This window comes from Catharus ustulatus, chromosome 21 (assembly GCF_009819885.2).
Source record: "Catharus ustulatus isolate bCatUst1 chromosome 21, bCatUst1.pri.v2, whole genome shotgun sequence".
NCBI classification, from domain to species: Eukaryota; Metazoa; Chordata; class Aves; order Passeriformes; family Turdidae; genus Catharus; species Catharus ustulatus.
Window position 1 is genome coordinate 2,160,717 of NC_046241.1, and position 20,690 is coordinate 2,181,406.

At 48.0% G+C, this 20,690-nt stretch overlaps 1 protein-coding gene across 19 annotated transcripts in view; it reads left to right on the forward strand.

Annotated features, from left to right (window-relative positions):
- Positions 1 to 20,690, forward strand: part of CACNA1B (calcium voltage-gated channel subunit alpha1 B) — a 292,874-nt gene that overhangs the window by 12,550 nt on the left and 259,634 nt on the right. The gene's annotated exons all lie outside the window — the stretch shown is intronic.

Consider the following 20,690-nt stretch of genomic DNA (forward strand, 5'->3'; position numbering starts at 1 on the left):
CTGGAAAATAATTGTGGGAAATCAGCTTGATGAGACAGCTGGAACAAGGACCCCCGGTGCCATCTGCAACCCCGCGGGTGCCTTTGAAGTGCCATCCTGTTAACGTCACCGCTGCTGTTTCCAATGGTGACACCAACTGGGCCCCGCTGAAATTGTCTTGTACAAGGGCTTCCCACCAGGCAGCAGTGCAGGGGTGGCAAAGGCTGAACTCATCGGCATCAACCCAAGAGTCATCTCCAGCGAGGAAATCCAGACCTCTAATCCTTGTAATTCGAGGGCTGGATTTAACAAGGCACTTGAGCTCGTGCCCGATTTTTGGCGTTAGGGGGTAGGGACTGAGAATAACAGAGTTACTCATGCTTGGTTTGATGCTTTCCTGAGTATTTCCAGCCCAGGTGGAGGGAGCACTGAAAGCTCTGCAGCTTCACACTGGGGGTTGAATTAGTGTTTTCTCTGTAGCCTGGTGTGCTTTGCTCTGCCTTGCCCAGATCATGATTAAGTTCTTAGTTCACTCATTTGTTGCCATGGGGCTGTGATGGAAACCTGGAGTTCCTCTTCTTTGGGTTCCCTTCAGTGGCCAGAACCCTTCCACGTGCCCACTGCCTGCATAAGTTCAGGTGAGAGGAGAAAGCTGTGCAGGGCTGTTTATTTGAGACAAAATCCTCCTTGTTTCTGCACCAAGACTTCAGAGTCAGCTTGTGAAGGAGAAATTTCCTGCTGACAGACCCTCCAGGGAAGGGCTGCAAGGTGGTGACATGAGTGGGAACTTCATTTTCATTTCTGTAGAAGGCAGACTTGGATCTGTGCATTTCAAAAAATGATCAAGCTGTAATTTATTAGGGAATAATAAAAAAGGACAGTGCTAAGGCAGTACTTAATGCGTTCTTATAAATATAGAGAGGTAGGACATCAGTTTTTGAAATATCATTTTGCTACTCTATCAAAAGCTTCCCTTTGCCATATGTGCAAGATTTCTGCTTGAAAATGTTACTTCATGTTTCCCAGGCAGTGCTCATCTCCCAAGCTCAGTTTTACATTGATCTTCAGTATTATAGAGGGATGTTGATTCCTCTTCTTTAATTTTTTTATTTCTGTGTAAGCATGAAAGATCGTGAAAATGTTCCACAATACCCCACACAGAGCTGTGTACTGCTAATCCTGCCGAGTGTTACCTGTTTTTATTAAGGTAAATGGTGAATGTCAGAAAACCTGATCTCATTTTCAGCTTTTAGCTGAGCCCCAGAAAAGCAAAGAGCAGCTCTGCTCTCATTCTCTGTTTCCATAGGAAAAAGGCCAGCCAGAGTCTGGGTGTGTTTTGGAGGAGGCTGTGGGGGAAGGCTCTGCATTGATTGAACTTAGCCTTATGTAAATATTCCAGTGATCATGCAGCAATCCTTCCCACCTGCTTTTTCCAACCCATTTTTCTTTTTATTAAATTTTTTTAGCTACTCAATGCCTCCACCCTGGAATTATTGATAAATATATTTTTTATCTACCTGCAACGAGGGAGATTTTGTTTGTCAAAAGCAGACAGCAGAAGTTGTTAATCAGGAAATACATCAGGGCTGTGTTCCATGCAGCCAGGATCAATATCCTATTGAGCTAAACTCGAGTCTAACAGATAGTGGCCCAAAATGGCTTTGGTTTGTTGTTCCAGAAAACACTCCCTCGGTTTCTTTTCCCAGCAATGCTGTGGTGCCTATTTCTCATTTGCTTCCAAGGAAACCTGTGGATCTGCTGTTAATAAAGGCCTGAGAAAAGAATAGGTTGTTCCCTTTGAAAGATTTTGTTTCCTCTGTGATTTTTTTAGTGATTTCTTGTGATCTCCACCAGTTATAGATGAGTCTCAATGAAATCTGCCCCTGCTGGGATGGGCCTGTTGCTGTTGGGGAGAAAAAACACATTTTATAGCTCCTGCTCATGTGGGATTGCATTGGCTCCAGTGATGGCATCACCCATTAGCAGCTCTAAATCACACAAAATTGCAATTTCTCCGCTGGCCTGGGTGATCTTAATGCACTTTTGCCAAGGTGGAGGCAAAGGGACTTTTAACTCTGTTGCTGCTACATGTTTTGGGTTGAAAATCTCAGAAATCCACAGTTGTTTGGGGAACAAATTTGTCCTGTCCCCAGATCCCCCAGCTGGAGGCATGAGCTGTGATTCAAGGCCTGGAGGGTTCAGACCTGCTCCTCTTGGAGTTCATGGGAGGTTTTCTCCCTTTGGATGCAAAGCCTGGAGAACTGCTGGGTTTACATGGAGCTGGTGTCAAGGGCAGTGTGCTGAGGGGAAGAATGGAGAACAAGGCATGGACAAAGTGATATTGATCTTTGATTCCCAAAATTCACATGTCTGGAGGTTTTGAGGGGGAAAAAGGCTTTTAAACTGTGATGTCCAAGGGCTCTGTCCTCACTTGTGTTTTGGAGCTTGTTTATACTTTTGGTTTCATCATACCATGGATAATGGGCCTTAGGGCTCAATTCCATACCCCAAAAGGAACTGCATGTCCCTTTTCCATCACCAGCTACCTGAGATCCCCCTTGGTGCCTTCTAGTAAGGTTTGAAGAGGAATTCCTTTTCCTGCATGCCTGTGGTTTTATGAAACGCCAGCATTTCCCCACTCAGAGATTTATACTGCCCAACCTCCCTTGACCTGAGGGCTTTTCTGTGCACCACAGGCCTTGGCTGCTGCCCTGGTCCTTTCCCAGTTCTGCCACATCCTCATGGGGTGACCACAACCATGGGGTGTTTGTCCAGCACCGAGACTGGCTGGAGGCTGGTATGAAATAATTGAGTGCTTGACAGGATCATGCCCTGTCCTTTATGAGCAGAATTAATTTCTCTTGGCTTCCAATCAGCCTGGATTAAACACTCTCGAAGAGTTCTGGTGGCTTCTTGAGCCAGTTGGATCAGCTGCCTGGATCTCTGGGTGGGACTGGCAGAGACAGCGTGTGCCAGGCCCAGAGCTGCCAAATGATGTGCACAAAGTCTCAGTGTGGGTATGGATGTCTCAGGCTGTCTGGAACAAATTACAAGAGCCAGAATCATCTTGATTGTCGGAGAAATGGGCTCCCAGCTCCTGATGCTGCTAATAATTTGGAAGGCAACTCATTTAGTGGCAGCATAAAGCCCTGCTCATCCTCGATGTGAGCGCTGCTGGTTACCAGGATCATCCTGCTATGTGGGCAGTGGGAGCTGCTATTCCTGGTGCTGAGTTTGAGGAGCAGCAGCCTTGGATGCAGTGATGACTGACAGAGTGGGAGGCACAGGAACCACCCAGCCTGGGCTGTGCAGCAGGTTTGGACCTTGGATCTGCCTCTTTGAGGTGGATGTACCTCCCAGACAGGGTTGGGGGGGATGTGACCAGGTAAGTGTTTGAGAAGGAAATGCCTTGGTGAGGGCTGGGATTCTTAAAGCTGTCCAATAATCATAGAAGCTCTGGCTCCAGCATTTCTTTCTCTCCATGTGTGTGTTCCTGTGCATTCAGAAGCCCTTAAATGAGGATATCTGAGCTCTGGTGTACTTTGTGTAAAAGGCTGGCAAGATGAGGGGAAATGGCTTCAAACAGAAGGGAGGTTTAGATGAGATACAGGAAAAAACCACTTTCCTGTGAGGGTGGGCAGAGCTGGCACAGGGTGCCCAGAGCAGCTGTGGCTGCCCCTGGATCCCTGGCAGTGCCCAAGGCCAGGCTGGATATTGGGGCTGGAGCAGCCTGGGACAGTGGGAGGGGTCCCTGCCATGGCAGGGGTGGCACTGGGTGTATTTTAAGGTCCCTCCTAACCCAAACCTTTCTGTGATCCTCTGATGCTACATTCCACCTGCAAATAACCACAGAACTAAGTATAAAAATGAAATTCAAATGAAATCAGCCCCCTTGGATTCCCTGCACCACCCCTTCAGGCAGTTGCTCAATGCTTTGTGTATCAGCTGTGGGTCTGGAGATGCAGGGAATGAAGGGGTCGTAGCAGGGAAGTGCAGATTTCCCTCTGCTTTCCCAGTGTGCAAATTTTGGCACTGGTGTGCTAGAAAGCAAAGCAGAGCAGCAACAGGAGATGGGAAAAGGGATGCTTTGAGAAGGAACCAATCCTGGTTGGCTGTCACAAGGAAAAGGAGCTGTTTGGTTGGGGTGCTGATGGACTTGGGGCTGTCAGCACCGTGCATGAGTCATGGCAGGAGCAAAGCCTTTATGGATTTTAATGCAGCTGATCCTTGCTTTCAATTTCTTTTATGCTCCAGTGATGGATGGACACTTGCTGGCTCAGAAGAACAAAGGGTCCCTTCTGAAATTAAATCAGATAAAGGTGGACAAGACACAGGGAATTTACCTATAAGGTGTTACCTGGTGTTCTGGCTGCTGGGTCAGGGCAGCAAGGGAGGAAGATAAACACCCAAGTTTTCATTTTTGAAGCAGAGAGAGTTTGTAACTGGGAGGGAGGAGGGGTGTGAGGGCTCAGGTTGAACAGAAATTGTTCTATCCTCCGTCCCTTGGCTGTCTGGGCTCTCAGAAGCTGCAGAAGCTGCTCCCTTCAGAGCAGACTGGACAGGGAGGAAGGGTTTGAGGCCTCTGAACCCATCTGGCAAATGTCCCCATTTCCTTTTTTGCCCAGTGGAGCAGCAGCTTCCTTGGGACTGGAATTTGTTTTCCCTCTGGGCTTGTTTCTCTGAGCAAAGGGGGACCCAGGCTGTGCTGAGCCTCTCGGAGAGTTAATTAGGGCTCGAGTCTTTTTTTGTTGCTTGTAGTGGCTTTTCTGCATCGATTTTGGTGGGGGTGGCTGGAGGCAGGTTGAGAGAAGCGGGTGGGTGAGTAATTGTGTGGCTGGCTGCTAAATCAGGAGACTTTCCTGGGCAGAGGAGGACTCTGGGCTGTGCTTAGAGGAAGGCTGCAGATGGTCCCAGCCCCTCAGAGGACCTGCAGGTGGGGACAGCCCTTCCCTGGCAGAAATTATCCTTCTCTGGCTCTGCTCTGGTGGTGGCAAACCAAACGTTTCAGGTCAGAGAACTTCTCAAGGGCAAACAGATAATGAGATGGATGTGCTGCTCTCTTCCTTTATTAAAAGGGACTGTGAGGTATTGAATACCTGGGGTGGGAAGTGATGATGGTGGGAAGCACGAGGAGCCAGGAAGCTGAGGCACAAACAAAGCCCTTTATATTAAAGAGAGAGGAAACAAAACCATCCAGGTTTCCATCTCGGGCCCATTTCCACGTTTTGTGCCTGTTTGTGCTTCCTGGAAGCTTTGTGCTCACCAAGAGTGGCCAGACAATATTTATGGGTGTTTGCCTCTCCCTGAAGCTGGGCAGCTGTCAAGGAGGAGTGACCATCCCAAGTGGAACAAGGGTTGCCAGGGCTTTATCAAAGGCAGACAGGATCATTGGTTCAGAGTCCAGACAGTATTTTTAGCTTTTTATGGCTCTCAAAGGCAGGTGGGTGGCAGGGAAATATTTTCTCTTGTGAGGGAAGCAGCTGCACAGGCAATTGTGGAGCCTGCAGGTGGGAAAAGGACTCTGGACCTTGGGATCTGCTCCTGATGTGTGATCCTGCCCTGGCAACCGTGTCCTGTGGGCACCTAGAGGTGGAAAACATTGGAAGCTGCTCTTGGAGCTTGGGTGTCGATACTGGGAATTCAACCCCAACCCAGCACATCAAACTGCAGCTCCAAAGTGCTTTAATTTCTTATTTTTAATGCTTCCTAGTTTAAAAATGAACAAACAAAAAAAATCGCCAAGCCCAAAATACCCAAGTGGTGTGTGTGGTGTTGAGTGCTGTCCCATAATTAGATGAGGAGGAGGCTGCAGGTTACCTCAGACTCCTGTTTCTCAAATGGTGCTTCTGCTGCTGTGTCCCAGTTCCCAGGGGAGCAGCTTTGGATGGCAAAGTGCCTGCTTATCTGAGAGGAGAACCTGCCTGTGACTGTGGAAAAGGGAGAGGATTTGGAAAATCAGCCTGGTTTTAGTTGTGATCCAAGCCTGAGCACCAGCAGTGCCATGTCTGCACATGCCCTTGGATCCACATCTCACCCCAAAGGCTTTGGGTGCTCTCAGACCATTCCCTTCCTTAGGGCTCTCTGAAAACATCAAGAAAACTTGGATTTGGAAAACTTGGATTCAGAAAACTGATCTTCCATTTTGTTCTTGCTGAGCCACCAGCGAGGTGTGTAGGATGTCCTGGCCAGGGCCAGGCTTCCACACTGGAAGCTGGAGCCAGAGAATGTGTGAATTCCAGGTCAAGCCAAGTCCAGGATCGACACCTGGAGATGCTTTTCCACACAATTCCATAAGATTTTTTGCTTAACTTTGGCCCTCTTGCATCTTCTCTGTGCTGAAGGCTGTGATGGGGTTGGGACAGAGGTGGGGATCCCACGTGGATGGGGTCAGGCTGCAGGATGACTCCTCTGATGAACTCCTGATGTGGGAAGGCCACTCGTCATCCCTGGGCAAGCCCAGCAGCTCAGCCTGACAAAGTCCTGCCTCCTGTGGCACATCAGACCTGTGGGGCGAGCTCAGAGGCTTTGGAAAGTTCCCTGATCCTCACAAAGGAGCATGGCCACCTAAACAATACGCAGGAGAAACCTTTCCCTCCTGGCACGGTCAGCACCAGCTAAATGCATGTCTGGCATAGTTGTGTCTCCTCCCTCCTCCATCCCCCCATATTCTGGTGGCCAGAAAAGTCACCAGTGAATCCAAATTAATTTGGATTAAGAAATGAAACCAACTCATTTGCTCGGTGATCTCAGGGTGGAGTGTTCAGGAAACAGGTCAGGCTTTTCTGGTGGATGTTATTCTGTCAGTGCTGGAGTTGTCTTGGTTTCTGAGCTGGCTGCAGGGCTGGGTGTGTTTGTGTAGGTGGTTCTCGTGATCAGCTGCAGAATTTTAAAAGCTTCCCTCTGGAGCAAGAAGTTCAGGTCACTCCTGAGTTAAACCCAATTTTAGACAATAATGGCTTTAGCTGTTGGCTCAGTTCAAGTCGGTTCAGGTTGGGCTGGGTGAGATTTAAGCAAGGAAAGGATCAGGAGTAGTGATTGGAGCAGTGCTGGGCTTCCCTGGGAATAGAAATTGTTCTTGGGGCTCTCCAAAGAGGGGAGGGCTGCTCTCAGCCAGGAATCTGTGGGCAGAAGGTTCCTTAGGGGAGTTTCTGAAGAGGGGTTAAAGCTGACTCCCCTCTTTTGCCTACACAAATTCCCTGTAGGACTCTGCACTACTGGAAGGTCCCAGAGCCAGACTGAGGCTTTGGAGCACGTTGATGGTCCATGGGATGATGTAGAAGTACAGAAGTGAAGGACAAAAATTAGTTGCTTGGAGAAGACTGAGACTTTTTCAGCTACAAAATGTTCCTGTGCTGAAGAACTCTGATAATCAGAAATACTTGGCTGAATGTAACTTGCTTCTGGTTCAAAACAGCCTTGAAAGAACTTAAACTGGAGCTCTCTGCTTATTTTCCAATTAAAAAGATCTAAAAAAAGGAAGACAGTTCAATCTTTCAGCCTTTTGGTTCAGTTTCCCCCTCTCAAACACCCTGAACCAGCATCCTTAAATAAAGTTTGGGCATGGGAGCTTAGGATGAAGGCTGTGAAAATGATTAAAAGGTTGAAGAAATGTCCATTTAAGGAGAAGTGAAAAGGCTGAGAGAGTTAAAATTAAGAGCCAAGTCTCATAAGGGTGAGATAGATAAAGGAAAGCAGAAAGGAAACCATGTTTCCCTATCTATTTTGGTAGGACTCAAAAAGCATCAGTGATGAAAATGAAGTTTTAGAACTTCTTCACTAATGGAAATGTAATTAACTCATGGAAATCATCACAAGCCTTTGCTCCAGCTGAAATGGGCTGGTTTGGGTCTTGAGACCAAAGTGGCCTTGAGATCATCTTCAGATCCACCAGAAGGGAAATGGGATTTTTTTTTTGAAGGGGGATGATTAGGCCTTTCCCTGGTGCTCCCTGGAATAAGTTAGGTGGAAATGTGAACAGGCTGTTTCATAATTGTCCTTTTCTTTATCTTGTAATTTCTTCTGAATCCTGCAGCAGCCAGGGCTGGGGAGCAGGATCCAGCCTGTTCCAGCCTGACCTGGGAACACGACTTTGTCACTTTAGACACGAAACAGCAGTGATAGGAGTGGTGCTATTTCATCACTCCATGTCTGATTTAAAGATCAAACATCTTCCTGCTACAGCTCAGAGAGAAACTTCAGTGCTCCAGTGCTGAGTGTGCCCTCCAACCCCACCAGCCTCAGCTTCAGGAAAAGAGCTGGGGTTGAAAATTATCACTCATTTAAAACGAATCCCAGGTGGTTTCTGGTAATGTGGCTGTCACTTTGATAAAGGAGGGCTGGTTCTGCAGAGGAGGGAGGTCTGGCACCCCCAGAGCTGGTGCTGCAGGGGGGTCACTGCTCCCTGTCCATGCTGGAGCATCCCCTTGACCTTGCTGTGGGAGGATCTCGGCCGCAGCCTCCCAGTTTTGCAGGATTTGGAACACAGGAGAAGCTTCTGGCAGGTGAAATTATCTAATCAGAGGGTGGCCCTGTCCTCAATGAGGCTTCAGTCAGACCTGAGAGCTCGTCCAGCTGCCACAAGTCAGGCATGAAAGCTCTCCTGCTGGGGAGGAGCATTAACAAACCTCCCTCCCAGTGCCAAAGACAAATCTCTGCTGCTTTTCTGGCCTCCAGCGCCGGGAGAAGGGGGGCAGCCAAAGGCTGTGTGAGGTTCAGGGAGTTATTTCCACTCTGGGAAGGGATCTGCACTCTTGGCTGCAGTTGCGGGGGGTAACACCTTTCCTGAGGGTCATTAGAAACAGGCCTGGAGAAAAGATGAGGTCACTTGATAAAGACATGAACCACTGAATTCTGGCTGCAGGATGAAGACTGAAGTCCAGAAAACTCCTTACATTTCTTTTTAATCCCATTATTTTCAGAAGTTCATATCCTTGTGCTCCAAGTAAGTGATGCTGTATCTGTTCAAAACCATTTAGCTGATAACACAAATAACCTCATCACAGATCTCTGCAGCTTATCTCTGCTCTGAGAAATGTGCTGAAATGAAAAATTTTACCTTTCTTGTCTTCTGATGCCAAATCTCAGCCTGATTTACCCATTTCCTGGGCAGAGGCATTCCAAATTCCTAAAGTTCTGTGGCCAAACTTACTTCCTTGACTGGCTGGATGAATCCTGAGCTTCTTTAAATTTCTTGTTCTGTAATAATCAATAAGATACTAAAATTGGATAGGTACAATGAAAAAGGATTTGGAAATGCTCGAGTTGATTAGCAGTTGTACAGACAGGACCACCCCAACCATATTTTTAAAAAATGCTTTATTTTTTTCACTCTCTGGTCACAACTTTAAAACCGGTTATAACAGATACAGAATGATGGTAACCCCTGCCTTTCACAAAGGGTGAAAAGGACAAAGGAAGCTCAGCATGATCCAATTCCTTGTTTTAGTTTGAAGCAGGAAGCAGTTGATGCTGTGTCTGAGGCAGATCCAGAACGATGCAGTTCGGGTTCTCTTCTGGAGCAGACTGGGCAATGATGGCACTTGGGGTGTTCTGTTTTTCTCTTCTGTTCGTGTCTTTGGCTAATAAGGGATTTTAGGCTGGTTTTTTTTCCCTTTGTTTCCACATTTCCACCTCTTTAAAAATGAAGGCAGTGCTGGTACCTGACTTTGTAATGTTCTCGTGAAGGAGGCTGGCTGTCAGCACTGAAAAGTAGTGTTTGAAACATCCCTAAAGAAGTAAAAATAAGCCTTTAAAAATGTTGAAATGAAGTGTGGGGAACTTGAATCAGAAGTAAAAGAGATGGTAACAGCATCATCTTCTAGAAATCATCAGCTAGAACTCTTCTAGCTGCTCACTCACAGTGAGTGGGAGACTCTTGCACGGAGCTGAGCGCTCGTGTTCCACGGGGAATGTGTTAAATCCACACCCAGAGCTGCAGCTGGGGGTGTCTGTCACAGCTGAACCCCAGGCAGGCTTGGACCTTTGGGGGAGGTGACATGCTCTGAGTCAAAATGTCCACGAGTGCTGCCACCGACCTGTGGTGTGAAAATGGGGGGCTCCACCTTGGGTGGAGAGAGGAACGTGCTCCATGGAATGTGCTCCAGTGCTCAGGATCATGTCCTGCCTTTGGAATGCTGGAATCATGGGTTGGCTTTCAAAAGCTGTGGCTCATGAATGGAAGGAGAAGCTGGGAGTGTTTTCCTGGTGCCTCCTTCCACAGAAGGACGGGGCTGTAAATGTTTCCTGCAGCAGGAACCTTCCAGCAATGCTGGAACCACAGCTGTGACCCCGGGCCAGGTTCAGCTCTTTGGGTTTCAGAGGTCACATCTGAGCAATCAGCCAAGGCCTGCTTGGCATGAAGGTGCCCAGGGGACAAAAGCAAATAAAATTTGTATTTATTTTTCCTTTTTGAAACCTGGAAGCCCTCCAGCTCATCAAACAGCACTTCTGCTTCTGATCCCTCTAGGGCTGCCCTCTGATCTGGCTTGTGTGGGAAGGATGAGAAATCCTTTCCTTGTATCTACAAACCTCTGGTGTTCTTCTGTGAGGGCTGGAAAATGCAGAATTAGTGTCTCTTTTCCTCAAATCAAACCTTCTTATCCATTAGCAGGAATGGAATAGCCCCCCTGCATCTTTGGAAACCTTTGTTCCACAGGAGGAAGGTTTGGGTGAGGCTTAATTTCCATCTAATAGCCTGTTAAAATCTTCACATGGTTTCTTGGAGAATGCCATTAAGAATCAATTACATTAATGGGGCTCAGTTGGAGCTGTGCTGAAATATGGATGGGATCAAGGAAAGTGACTTTGCAAAACAGGGTCCTTGGTGCTGCAGCCATTTATTCCTCTTGATCTTCCCAGGTTTCTGTGTGGACCAAACCCGTCTTGGATGTTGTCAGCTCTGCAGAAGCTAAGCTTGGTCAGGGATGAGGGGTCAGTGTCATGAACTGTGGTGTAGAGTCACTGCCAGGGGGGTTAGGAGGGAGTAATTTCCTTGCCATGGTAGAGATGGTGTTGGACTGCTTGGTTAAAACCACCCCAGCACCACTGGCAGCACCAGGAGATGCTCCAGGCCTTGTTCATCCCACTGCAGAGCCTGATCTGACACGTTAGAGGAGTCTGGGACTCTGCTGCTGACTCTGCAGAGGGACCACAAGCTTATCATGTGCCAAAGGGCCTGCAGGTATGAGAGGATGGAGAGAAAGAACTTTCTGTCCATGGCTGCCAGGATGTTAAACTGATTCTAAGGTGGGTGGTGAAAGAGATCCTGATCCATGGAAAGAAGGTGGTGACAAGAGAGAGGCTGGATGTCCTTGCAGGAGAGGAGGATGGAAAGATGACACTGCTGTGAGACTGCTCAGGACTTGGTATAAAGGTGGGACTGAGAGGTCCCTGTCCCCTGAAAGGTCCCTGTGCCCTGAGAGGTCCCTGTCCCCTGCCCCTGCCATGGGGTGGGATTTGATGGGCTGTGCTGCAGGGGCAGAGCCATTGCCTCCCCTCACAGCTCGTGTTTGCCAGTGCTGGCACTGCTCTGGTCCTGCTGCTGGTGTGGGAGGCGTGGCTGGAGCTGGGATTGCCGTGAACGTGCTGGGAAAGCTCAGCCCGAGTCCCTGGGTGCTGGGATGAGGGAGTGGGGTGGGCTTGGGAAGGAGCCTGTGCTGGCCATGGTGACTCAGGGTGAAGAAAGCTCAAGAGGGGGACAGAGCCAAGGCCTTGGTGTGTGTCTGTTGTGTACTTCCCATCATACTTTGAGCCTCTTGGACCGTTTTTTTTTTTGGTAGGGATGTTTGTAGAAGGGGATCTGTGGGATCCAGCTGCCTTGTGCCAGAGTTTCCAAATCTGCGTGGGCAGCTCAGCTGCAGGTGAGTGGTCTGAGGGATGGAGCTGCGAGGCAGAGCCCTGTGGTGTTTGTTTGCATGCACAGCCAGGCAGGCCAGGCTCTCTGTGAGCTGCAGGGAAAGCCACAATCTCTTGTCCAGGAGAGATTTGTGATTTACAAGAGCTCAGCATCCCCAGACTCATGAGGTCATACCCATGTTCACTTTCCTCTTTATGAACAAGGGGCTTGAGCAAAATCAAAACAAACAAAACCTTGGAAAGATTTAAAGTAGGAGTGGGGTGAGGATCCCCCTGGCTGCTCTGTGTGCCTTGGCTGAAGGACTCAGAGTGCAGCTGAGAACCCCCTGCCGGAGCCCGGGCACTGACGCAGGTGACAGGTAGGGAAGTGCTGAGCTGGCACCTCCAGCAGGGCTGCATCCCGGGCCAGGGCTGCACTCGGTGTCTGATCACCCTGAACATCCCAGGGCTGCCATCCCAGCTGGCACCCGAGCCTGCCCTGCCTTGGCACCGCCCGCTGCTGCAGACCCCGCCAAGGTGACCCCATGGAAATGACTCTTGGGATGCTCCGTTGGTGTTTGGGGCTGGAGGCTGGGAGCTGGGAGCTGTGCCTTTCCCAGAGCTCCTCTGTCAGGGAACCAGCTCCTCTGTGGAGCCTGTGCTGGACACAGAGCCTCTCCCCTGAGCTCCCACTAAATCCACAGAACCAAACCCACCTCTCACCGCTCCCACCTCACCCAGCCTGAGCCGTGCGTGTGTGGAGGACCCGTAAATCCCCGAGCTCGGGCTCGGTGTAACCTTGGAGCAGAGTGATGGGAAGGGCGTTGCTGGAGCCCAGCCCCACCTGACTTTACAGCGCCTCGTTCTTGGAAACGAGCTGTGCTTCAGGCAAATATCCGGGAGCCGGGGATTTTTTTAGCCTGTCTCTTGCTGTTCATTTTCTCCCTGGCACTGGGACTGCAATTCCAGGAACCCTGGCTATACTTGAAAGCGCCTCTCAGACAGGGATAAAAGTAATTAAACCTCTCAGTTTTCTCCTTTTTTTTTTTTTTTTTTTTTTTTTTTTTTTTTTTTGAGTTATTGTAGTTTTTCAAAGGAGGATTTCAGATGGGGACAAAATGTACGGGCTGAGATGTGCCAGGCTGTTCCAGCATGGAGCAGGTGAAGGGGAGGATGAGGAGGCTCCTCCATGAAAGGGCTCCAGAGCTGCTCCTGGAGCAAGCAGAGATGGTTTCCTGCTGCCAGGTGCAGCCTTTCTTACACTTCCCCTCTCCTCTCCATGTAATTAACTCGTTAAATTTAGCTGTCTGAGAGGTATGGAAATGCACGTGGTGCTATTGCTTTGGTTGTGCAAATAACCCCGATTTCAGCTTCCGTGAAAAATCAAGGGAATTGTTTCATGGCGTGCAGAAGCACTGAAAGACCTGAGTTTCATATGAAAAACAGATTAAAAAGGCGAGAAAATTGGGGAAAATGAGGAGTAATGTTTTTGTCTAATCTGGATTATGATTATTTCAAGCTTTTAATGTTCTCAATTTTTATTTTTTAACTTCAGTTTTATTTGGGAAATTAAAGTGTGACATCCTTTCAAGTAGAAAATACCAGACTCTAAAGGTTTCGATTTAACAGTGCTGGCACAAAAAATGTTCTCCATGCTCCCTTTCTTCAAGGAAAGGTTTTGGCAAACTTGGCTTGAATTACTGAGGTGTTGTGGTTGACCTAAATTCAGGGGGAGTGTGGGGGGAGGAATTCAATAAACACTATCCAGCAAAAAGTTTCACTCCTACTGCTGTGCTACTCAGTCTCTGGGCAGATGGAGCCAGCTGAGAGTCAGAGAATCCTTAAAAATGCACTTTTTAGATGAAATGTTTTCTCTGTGTTTACCCATGTGGAGGGATGGCCCAGCCTGCAGGAACCAAACTTGAATTTACCTAGATTCATTTTAGGGTTGCATCCCAAAGTTGCGGTCGCTGGAGATTTTTTGATCTATCACAGATTTATTTATGAGATGTCAAATCCAGCCTGTGACTGACCTCCACCTGCTTGTCACCAGCCCAGAGCACCGAGTGCCTCACCAGGTGTTCCTTGGACACCTTTAGGGATGGGGACCCCACCACCTCCCTGAGCAGTCCCTTCCAATGTTTAATCCTCCTTTCTGTGAAGAAATTCTTCCTGATGTCTGAGCTGGAACTCCCCTGCCCAGCCTGAGACTGTTCCCTCTCCTCCTGTCCCTGTTCCCTGGAGCAGATCCCAAATCCCCCCTGGCTGTCCCCTCCTGTCAGGGAGTTGTGCAGAGCCACAAGGGCCCCCCTGAGCCTCCTTTTCTCCAGGCTGAGCCCCTTCCCAGCTCCCTCAGCCTCTCCTGGTGCTCCAGCCCCTTCCCCAGCTCTGTTCCTTTCCCTGGACATGCTCCAGCCCCTCCAGGTCCTTGTTGTGATGAGCCCAAAACTGAGCACAGCACCTGAGTGCTGAATCCAGGGGCAATTTTGTGGGGAATTTTATGGGTGTCCATCTGCTGAGAAGTTGGGCTGCTCCAGGCCAGCCTGTCCTGCCCATCCCTGCTGGAAAGCCCTGGGTTGTGCTCGCTCCTGGAGCACACGGAGCTGAGCTCAGCTCAGGTGCCAGCTGGGATGGGCCTGGCTCATCCTGTGCTCCTGGGGTGCTCCTCACGCTGTCATACATTAACCTGTCCCTCCACACACCCCTGTCCCTGAGCCTTCCCCACCTGAGCACGCAGCACACACCTGGTGGCTCCTGTCCCACTCTGTGTGCTCCTGGGGCTCAGCTCCTGTCCCACTCTGTGTGCCCCTGGGGCTCAGCTCCTGTCCCACTCTGTGTGCCCCTGGGGCTCAGCTCCTGTCCCACTCTGTGTGCTCCTGGGGCTCAGCTCCTGTCCCACTCTGTGTGCCCCTGGGGCTCAGCTCCTGTCCCACTCTGTGTGCTCTTGGGGCTCAGCTCCTGTAGGGAGGAAGGCTCCAGGTCTGCCTCATCCTGAGCATCAATGGGAGGTGATGACCTTCCTGGGATAATCCTGGAGCAGGCACAGCCCACCAGGCACCTGCTGCATCTCCAGAGTGTTTTGCCCAGGTTTAAAGCAGGCCTGGTGCCCCAAACCTGTTTGTTGGCAGTGGGGCAATGTTGGCATTGACCTGCCTGGCTCTGATCACCCCCACACTCCTCCACTGGGCTCCAGCTTCGTTTGAGGTGGCAGAAGGGATTGTTCCAATCTCATTTTCCATCTTTATCGCTCAGTGCACGGCCCTAAATCTTATTTACAGTCTTATTCAAACCGTGGGCTGAACATGGGAATCGTCATTTCCTTCCAGGCCTCTTTTTTATGGACCTCGTTGCCACAGTCTGGGAGCTTCACACCAGCATTAACTCAGTTTCACAACACCCCTGCGAGACAGACTCTGATGTTTCTTATTCTGTGGTGCAAAGGGAGGTATAGGAATATCAAAGACAAAAATAACCATTAATTTTCCCTTAATACCTTCAAAACCTGTTTTTGGGAATAGCAATGGGCTCGTTTCTCCTGCATGGGCTCATTCCCTGACAAGTTTTAGGGCACCAATCTAAATGGAAAGATTTTTAGGGCTTCTCATGAACTCACACCAGAGTTTTCTTATCATATTCCTTGATTTAGGGCTCAGACAGCACCTAGAAAACACCTAAAAGTAGAAAACTATAAACAATAAAAAGAGTGGGAGTGTGTGGCTTTAAGCCTGCTGGTAACTTCATGTATTTCTCATCTCATGATGCAGACAGGAAATAAAAATCCTGCAGGTGATGGTGGTAAAGAATGTCCATTTTAGCTTAAAGCTGGCATTTTATTCAAGTTGTACAGAATAGGTCTGAAACCTTCCACCACCCATCCCATCTCTGAGCCCTCTTTGCCATCTCTTAGCCAAAAGTGGTTTCTGAAGCTGCTGCTTGTGGAGCTGTGCTGTGGGGGCACAAACTTTGTGGCTTTATTTCTTCCCTTGGTGTATCTGTGCTTTAGGAGGAAAATGTCCAAGAATAATTGAGATGAATCAGGTTTCTATATGTGGCTTTTTTGAATATTTAACATCTTAGATCTTGTGAAGCAAAAGGGGCAGGGAACCAACGCTGTTTATTTTTAGGGCTGGGGACTGGATGAAGCTGCTGGCCTAGATCCTGCACTCCCTCCAAGAGGAATGAGGCAGAAAACTGAGTAACCATAAACTGAGAGAGCCTTCGTGTGATGGGCAGGATTTCTTGGGTTTATTTGAGCTGACAAAATCCAGTTGGTTTTCATGTAGAGTTTTTTGAGTTGTGAAGGGAAAAAGTAAAAAAAGGAATCATGAGAACTTTGAATAAAACCTCTTCCCCCTCTGGTCTTATTTCAGTTGTCCAAAATGAGAACTGTCTATAAATGGGAGTCAATAAAACAAGGAAAGACTTTCTCCTGTCTCCACCTTTTCCCCCATTCAACACTGGGGTTATAACTTGCTCAGGAACCATTCCAGCATTTTGCTTTTCCCAGCTGCCACAATATGGAAATCTTGGCAGTTTTGAGGGCTCTTCCTCTTTCCCTCTTCTTCTCTGTGCCATTCCTGATGCTCTGCACTGGTTCCAGTGAAAATTCCCCTTAACTACTGACCTGCTCTCAGAAATTCAGCTGGGTTTAAACAGCCCCCAGATAAATCTCTAGTTACAGGTTGGGGAAATGTCTGTGTTTGCAGCACATTTCTTACTGGGAGATATTGCTGTTAGTTTAAAATTAAAAATAAGAGCAAGATACACAGAAAAAATAGAATTAAGTGGGGTGAAAAACTGTTCTTCAGCCGAGACTGAGAATGGAAAATTTCTACCCAAAAGAAGAATATTTCTGGAAATGACAACTCAATGGAAACATAGTTCTCTAATGCATTCACTGTTAAGTGAACATTATTTATATTGCAGGAGAGAAACACAATGTGGCAGAAGTTATTTGGTTGAAAAAAAAATAGAAAATCCATGAGCAGACATTCATCATTTGCAAGTAGGGAGCCTGGGATACAGATGAGCTAAAGGATGAAGACTCCAGACTCTTGCTCTTGTAATTTGCATTTTGTTGGTATATATAAAATGAAATGAGGTTTATATTTGTTTCAAACAGAAGTGCTTAGCAGGCATAGGAAAAGCTGTCTGCAACGTTAAGCATATATTCCAAGTTTTCTTGGAACGAGATCGTTAGGAGGAAATAGCTACTCTTTTTCTATTCTTGCTGAGGTAGGATCATGTTCTCTACATTGTTTAATAGCAAGTCTAATGCCACTTTGGAGACTCTCTTTTGGAGAGGCAGCACATTCTCAGCCATGTGATCCTGCAATCTGCAGTTGTTTTGGGGGAAATACTTGGATACTTCTCGCTCCAAAGGGGAGATGCAAATCCCACCTGATTTGGGCTGACTTGTGGGACTGGCAGGGGAATTAAATTCTGGGACAAATCTGCACTGGGGTTTTATTCTTCCTTCTCTTTATTCATCCCTTCTAGAGCTGTTGTAACGGTTTGGGCTCTGCAGTTGTGTTTGGTTTGGGTGCTGCTGTTCCTCTAGGCTCTGGTGTTCCTGGGACCAACAGCTCCAAGGATTTTGGTGCAGAATTGTCAAATTCTGTGTGGAGAGAGTGATGGGAAGGTGAGGGAGCTCCCAGTGCTCCTCCTCTTTCCCATCTCAGTAATGTTCTGGTGTGCAAGGGAAGTTTTCCAGCACATCCATCCTCCCACCCTGCAGTCTCTGGGATGATAACCTGGCTGAGCCCCTGCACAGCCCCTTTTCCCACCTTTGGAAAGAGCTTTTCCTTTTACCAGTGGGAAGGACAGAGGTTTAGGGCTGACATTTTAACACTTTGCTGGGGGTGGCAGATCCTCAACCCTCTTATTGCTGATTTCAGTGGGTTTCAGATCAGATCCCCAAATCCTTTGGCCACATTGCAGGACAGATTTCCCAGCTCAGAGCTCCTGTATCCCATGGAATTACTCCCTCAGCAATAAAGACAGCCAGATTGACAGCTAAAATATTTTTTCTCTTTGTAATGACTTTTTAACATTCAAAATTTATGGATCTCTTTATGCCCATAAAACATAGCAAGTCTATCCTCTGTCCCATTCCAGCATCACTTGCCTAAATTTGAATCCATCACTTTGAAATGATTTCATTGCAAATGGGGTGCATGATGAATAATGGAATATCTTGAACCTTACTAACTTCAAATTAATGTCCTTTACTGCCAAGTAATTACTGTCCCATAAAGGAATCCTTTGTACCTCTGGATGAGGCTTTCCACTCCCTCATGCCCCAAAGTCCTTCAAACTGTCCCTTTCAAGCTGGTCTGAACAAAAAATACACAAGGACTGTGGGTCCTGATAAGTTTTTTAGTCCTTTAATTGGTTTTGTGGAGCTGTTGGAGGCTGGGAGTGTGGCTGGAGCACATCTCTGGTGACTTTGTCCTGGACACCAGAGTGATTTGCAAGAGCCCTGTTGCTTTTCAGGGCTCAGCCTGGCACTTGTGACATCAGCTTGTTCTTGATGCTCCTGGAGCAAAACACAGATTGCTGTGGTCATCTTTTGTGGTGTGTTCTACCTTTCCTTATGGCTGTGAGTGGGTGCTTCAGGAACTTGTCAGGACAGGAATTTTGCTGGGCAAATGTAGCTCTTGTCCTTCTGCCTGCCAGGTTTGCTCCTGTTTCTCAGTGCCCCAGGCACAAGGATGGAAAATCTGACCCCACTTATTTCATGTGAGAAACAACTGGTGGCACTGAGCATCAGGAATTTTCAATCTGCTCTTTTCCAGGAAACCTTTTCTCCCACTTCACCAGTGTTTTGTGCTTTATCTTGCTGAATTCAGAAATTGCTCTCTTGGCTATAGATGAGGAACTGACCCTGATGTCTAAGAGAAGCCCTTACCAATGTAAATATCTCCCCAGTTCCTGGGATGCTCACACCGTCTTACACTCTAACAATCAGACTTTTCCCTGTTTCTCCTTTTGTGGTTTTCACCATTAGATTTTCAATTTGTTAATTTTTACAGTGCTATTCAATCTATTCTGCAAAAATCTGAGCTCCGTGATGGGGCTTTTTACACCTCCTTATCATTTGACACAGAAAGATCATAAGCAGAAAGTGACCCAAATGAGTTCCCTTTATCCCACCCAGGGCATCTAAGGATGCAGAGGGATGGATGAGGTATGTGGAGAGATCTGAACCTGTTTGTGAGCTAATGAATCTGCTCCATAATTACCTCATGTTGTAATGACTACTTGGTGCCAGAATCCTCAAGAAAAATCCACCCCAAACTGAAGGACCATCAGTCTGTGTCATTAAACAGGCCCTGACCCAATCAACCAGAGCTATTTAAAATTTAAATATAATCTCTTGGGTGTCTGTGTCCTCATGAATCTCTGGAGGCTGCAAATCTGCCTTAGTTCTCCTAACAGAAGATTTCAGAAGAGGTTTAACTCCTTTCTCCCATGCTCAGGATCACAAGTGAGATGGCCCTGATGATGTGAATAAATAGATGTGCTGCTGTTGGGTTATTTCATCTTCATCAGGGCCATTTAACCCTCTGCTGCTGGAGCAAGGGAGCTCTTCAAAGAGAAGGGTCAAGGAACTGGATGCACTTAATTGATGCCATCCTTGGAGCTGTCCTTGCCAGGCCCCCAGCTTGAAATACCTTGGGTGACACTGAAAGAGTCCCTGCAGGGCTCTGAGAAGCAGGATGAATGAGGATCCTTGCATTAAATGATGATGAAGTGCCTGATGAAATGGGATGAATGAGGTGCTGCCAGGCAAGAACTCCTCCATTATCACAGCTGACCCCGGGCCAAATTTCCTCCATTTCCCCATCTGTAAAAATGGAAATTTATTGCATCATGAGTTAAGGGTGAAGTTGTGTCTAAGAAACCTTCTTAGTCTGGAGAGCAGAGAACACCTTTCTGTTCACAGCTCCTGCCCAGGTAATCATGGGATCATGGAATAGCCTGGGTTGGAAGAAGCCTTAAAACCATCTCATCCCACCCTGCCATGGCAGGGACCCCTCCCACTGTCCCAGGCTGCTCCCAGTCCCAGTGTCCAACCTGGCCTTGGGCACTGCCAGGGATCCAGGGGCAGCCACAGCTGCTCTGGTCACCCTGTGCCAGTGTTTTAACCCCCTCATAATAAAAAACTTCTCCCCAATATCCCATCTAAACCTGCTCTCTGTCAGTATGAAACCCATGGTATGAAACCATTCCCCCTTGTCCTGTCACTCATGCTTTTGGAAACAGTTCCTCTCCACCTTGTGGGCTCCCTTCAGGCCCTGCAAGGCCATGGTGAGGTCACCCAAAAGCTTCTCTTCCCCAGGCTGAACAATCCCAGCTCTCCCAGCCTTTCCTCCCAGCAGATCCCTGTGATCAATGAGGAGACCCATAACGCTGCCCTGCTGCTGATATTTAGTGGAAGCTTCCATAAAATGGGTTAAGACAGGAAGCAGTTTTTTCCCCTGGACTGAAATCCTCTGTGTGAGCCATGGATTGAACCCAAATGCTCCACAAAGATCCCTGAGTGAGTTTCTGTGAGGCCTGTCTCACCTGTTCCTGTCTCACCTGTTCCTGTCTCACCTGTTCCTGTCTCACCTGTTCCTGTCTCACCCTTTCCTGTCTCACCTGTCCCATCTCACCTGTCTGTGGGGATGGACACACTTCCAGCCTCCCTGCATCATCCATCAGGGAGCCTGAAGTGACTGGGAAAGAGAGGTTATTGAGTATCTCATGCAATATGAGAGAGGAACAGAACTATTACCTGTCTTTGAGGAGAGGAAATGAAGGCGGGAGTAGTAGAAGAGTAATAAAGCAAAGAACAAAGCTGCAGTTGCCTTGGTGTTTGCTTTAGGCAGCTG